Here is a 5,000-nt window from a genome sequence, read left to right as displayed (position 1 = left end):
ACATAAATATTATAATATTCGAAATTTCGAATCTCAAAATATATAATAATAAACATATAAAACACGGTGGTACAACGCACGCACACACACGTTAAGAAAACTAAAACGTCTGTGAGTTTTTCTTTCGATCACCGCGTTCTCGCTCTCGAGCGCACTAGTGTCACGACGGCAATCGAATCGACACGACGACACACACACACACAACTACTGCATCACACACACACACACACACACCACAAACACAGAACAACACTGTAATTTCGGTGTCAGTAATGGTATTTTGTAGTGCGCGTATAGTTTTATGCGTGTGCTGCCGTGCGCGTGCAGTACGCAGCAGTATTAGATATATAATGTCAGCAGTCAGATTCAATATCGTCGCGACAAACGCGCGCGAGAGCGTGAGAAATCGGATAAACGATAAAAATTAAGAACGATCGAATGTATGCATGCGTATATATATATAAATAAATAAATAAAATATTTACATATCACACACAATACAACACACGTTAATGATCCTTCCGCAGGTTCCCCTACGGAAACCTTGTTACGACTTTTACTTCCTCTAAATGATCAAGTTTGGTCAACTTCCCAACAACGCCGACGGCCGTGAAGCCACCGCGTGTCGGTCCGAAGACCTCACTAAATCATTCAATCGGTAGTAGCGACGGGCGGTGTGTACAAAGGGCAGGGACGTAATCAACGCGAGCTTATGACTCGCGCTTACTAGGAATTCCTCGTTTATGGGGGATAATTGCAAACCCCAATCCCCAGCACGAAGGAGTTTCAGCGGGTTGCCCGGGCCTCTAGGCCAGGGAGAACATGCTGATTCCTTCAGTGTAGCGCGCGTGCGGCCCAGGACATCTAAGGGCATCACAGACCTGTTATTGCTCAATCTCGTGCGGCTCGAAGACGCCGGTCCCTCTAAGAAGAATTTTAATACGTCGTCAGTGAGTTGCGCGACACGAGGCCGCGCACACCTAAATAACGACGCCTATTTAGCAGGCTAGAGTCTCGTTCGTTACCGGAATTAACCAGACAAATCGCTCCACCAACTAAGAACGGCCATGCACCACCACCCACCGAATCAAGAAAGAGCTGTTAATCTGTCAATCCTTCCGGTGTCCGGGCCTGGTGAGATTTCCCGTGTTGAGTCAAATTAAGCCGCAGGCTCCACTCCTGGTGGTGCCCTTCCGTCAATTCCTTTAAGTTTCAGCTTTGCAACCATACTCCCCCCGGAGTCCAAAATCTTTGGTTTCCCGGAAGCTGCCCGCCGAGCCATTGTAGTAACGTCGGCGGATCGCTAGATGACATATTTACGGTTAGAACTAGGGCGGTATCTAATCGCCTTCGAACCTCTAACTTTCGTTCTTGATTGATGAAAACACCTTTGGCAAATGCTTTCGCTGATGTTCGTCTTGCGACGATCCAAGAATTTCACCTCTAACGTCGCAATACGAATGCCCCCAGTTATCCCTATTAATCATTACCTCGGAGTTCTGAAAACCAACAAAATAGAACCGAGATCATATTCTATTATTCCATGCACGAAATATTCAAGCAGCATTTTTAGCCCGCTTTGAGCACTCTAATTTGTTCAAAGTAAAATTGTCGGCCCACCTCGACACTCACCGAAGAGCACCGCGATAGGATTTTGATATTGAACCGGCGTTTTTTAGAACGCCGGCTCACCGACGATATGCTCCGCAAACGTGTCAGTATCACCGCGGATGCGGTGCACCGACAGCGCGGCGCACAAATGCAACTACGAGCTTTTTAACCGCAACAATTTTAGTATACGCTATTGGAGCTGGAATTACCGCGGCTGCTGGCACCAGACTTGCCCTCCAATTGTTCCTCGTTAAAATATTTAAAGTGTACTCATTCCGATTACGAGGCCTCGTAAGAGTCCCGTATCGTTATTTTTCGTCACTACCTCCCCGTGCCGGGAGTGGGTAATTTGCGCGCCTGCTGCCTTCCTTGGATGTGGTAGCCGTTTCTCAGGCTCCCTCTCCGGAATCGAACCCTGATTCCCCGTTACCCGTGACAACCATGGTAGTCGCAGAAACTACCATCGAAAGTTGATAAGGCAGACATTTGAAAGATGCGTCGCCGGTACTTGACCATGCGATCTGCAAAAGTTATCCAGATTCATCAAAATTAACGACTTCGGACGCGAGGCCCTCCGTCGATTGGTTTTGATCTAATAAAAGCACTCATCCCATCACTGGTCAGAGTTCTGATTGCATGTATTAGCTCTAGAATTACCACAGTTATCCAAGTAACTGAGTAAGATCTAAGGAACCAAAACTGATATATTGAGCCATTCGCGGTATCGCCTTAATACGGCTTGCACTGAGACATGCATGGCTTAATCTTTGAGACAAGCATATAACTACTGGCAGGATCAACCAGGGAGCTCTCTTTTTCGTTAGCTCGAAAACTAAAACGTCGCACCGCATCGGGCGTAAAAACGCTCGTACGGCGTGATCGTGTTTAGGTATTATAATAGTATTTATATAATAAACAACTCTCGTTGTTTACTAATAAATAATATCATTAAATATATAAAAATCCATATCCTAGAAAATTTAATTTTTAAGGAAAAGGATAATTATACAAAATCGGTCCACCGAGATTTCGCATAAACCGTTCACGTTAAAACATATAATGTTTAAATAAAAACACCATATGAAATATTATAATTCGTTTTAACGAATAAAATTTCAAAATCGCGCACGGAACGTACAGAATGACGTAAACGACTGAACGAACAGGTGCATTCGTCCGTTTGATTGTTTCATTCTGAAATTAGAAATGAACTAACCGAACGAACATGCCGTCGCATGAGTTACGCATATGTCTCACACGGTGTTACGGCGACCGCAGCGTTTCGGTTAATCTATAATAAATATATTATATTATTATTATTATTAAACACGAAACACACGCAACGCGCAAAACCAATGAACATATGAAAAATTTTAAAATTTCCAGGACCAAAAAATTTATGCGTCCAATCACAAAAGTCTCCTCCTCTCCTCAATGTATATATGTCAAGCTTCTGACCGGACAAGATATATATGAGAGATGGATAGATACTTCAGATCGCATGACGCAGGTCCGACGCTGATCAAATATATAATATATAACTTTATAATGTGTTCGTTTAAAAACGAGAGAGAAAAACTGAAAATGTAATCCAAAAAACAACAAACATCAATCAAATCTTCCTCTCTCGCCTCGCGCACCAACTAAGGCACGCCCGAACATCAAACGCGACACGCGCTCAAACCACACATGTGATGCGGGCCGTGCGCGTTCGCATGCATACATACGTAGGATCGTCGTCCGCGGTGAAGTCTGTTGAGCCGTGGATTTTAAATTTTAATTTAGACAGAATATAGTTTATTATTATTATTATTATTATTATTATTAGTATTAGTATTATTATTAATTATGTATATTTATTTTAAATGTTATTAATTAAAATATAATTTTTTTTAAAAGATTTTTATTACGACTAAGTCTCGTCGGCCAGGTCTAAATATTTTATTAATTTGTCCTTTTCTGCCTTCACGAGGTGAAGGTACATCACGCCTTGATGATGATGATGATGATGATGATGATGATGATGATGATATTGATAAATTTTCATATCCACCACGTAGAAGGTTATCATTATGACATCTTATTATGTACGTAGGTACATTAACATTAATAACTCCTCCTGAACTGAGAACTGACTCCAGAGCGAGAAGAAGAAACCTCCTCACGTAGCGCGCAGTACCTATCGTGGATAATAATAACTACTACATAACTAACTGCCTTCTGTATCAGGACCCCTAACCCAGTTAGCTAGCTAGCTGGCTGGCTGGCTGGCTGGCTGGCTGGCTGGCTGGCTGGCTGGCTGGCTGGCTGGCTGGCTGGCTGGCTGGCTGGCTGGCTGGCTGGCTGGCTGGCTGGCTGGCTGGTACCTACTACCGACACAACTATTGGAATAATTATTTTTAAATCAATCAATCAATCGATAAAAATCAATAATGGCGGTAGTCTAGTGGGCCAGGTCTAAATATTATATTAAATTGTCCTTTTCTGCCTTCACGAGGTTCTTTCTTTCTTTCTTTGTTTCTTTCTCGTCATGAAGAATGGTGATATCAACCAACACTGCGCGACGCGCAGACCGATCTATCATCAAAATATCAGGCTCATTGGCAACAAAATACTTAAATAACAATAACAATAACAATAATATAAATTATTATAAACTTAGTAAATATCAAATATCACCCCTTAAAAGTAGAACTAACACGACTCTGGAATACACACAAAGAAACTTATTCCCAATAGTAACAGGCGTAGTAGCAAAAAGTATACATAGATACATTAACAAATCGGAAGCAAACATAAACATAGGCACACATAATACAAAAACAAGCACCCATATACACACATGCACAATAATAAGTATAGTTTTGGGTAATACAGTCTTCATAAATTCTGGTTGATATTGGTATCGGTATTGGTATTGGTATTGGTATTGGTATTGGTATTGGTATTGGTAAGGTAACTTAAGGTAAGGTAAGGTAAGGTAAGGTAAGGTAAGGTAAGGTAAGGTAAGGTAAGGTAAGGTAAGGTAAGGTAAGGTAAGGTAAGGTAAGGTAAGGTAAGGTAAGGTAAGGTAAGGTAAGGTAAGGTAAGGTAAGGTAAGGTAAGGTAAGGAAAAGGTAATGTAAGGTAAGGTAAGGTAAGGAAAAGGTAAGGAAAAGGTAAGGAAAAGGTAAGGAAAAGGTAAGGAAAAGGTACAAGAAAACCGTATCATATGAGAGCAAGATGAGTTGATGTGTAATCCTAGCGACTTGGTTATGTCCTGTCCATGCAAGTAATCGCCTGCATTAGCAAAACGAGAACAGCCAGAAAGAAACAATAATAATTTATGTCTAATAGACTAACCTCGACGGTGGCATGCCCGACAAATGTTCGGTCCGAGTCCCGTCCTA

General features: G+C 41.8%; 1 non-coding gene across 1 annotated transcript; it reads right to left on the bottom strand.

Annotated features, from left to right (window-relative positions):
- Positions 1 to 510: 510 nt before the first annotated feature.
- On the bottom strand, positions 511 to 2,418 carry LOC119631030 (small subunit ribosomal RNA). The gene has a single exon (XR_005246535.1). It is a non-coding gene; the product is annotated as a small subunit ribosomal RNA (ribosomal RNA).
- Positions 2,419 to 5,000: the final 2,582 nt, after the last annotated feature.

This window comes from Bombyx mori, chromosome 11 (genome assembly GCF_030269925.1).
Source record: "Bombyx mori chromosome 11, ASM3026992v2".
Lineage (NCBI taxonomy): Eukaryota > Metazoa > Arthropoda > Insecta > Lepidoptera > Bombycidae > Bombyx > Bombyx mori.
Note: the sequence above shows the minus strand (reverse complement) of the source record. Positions and strands in the feature narration are given on the sequence as shown.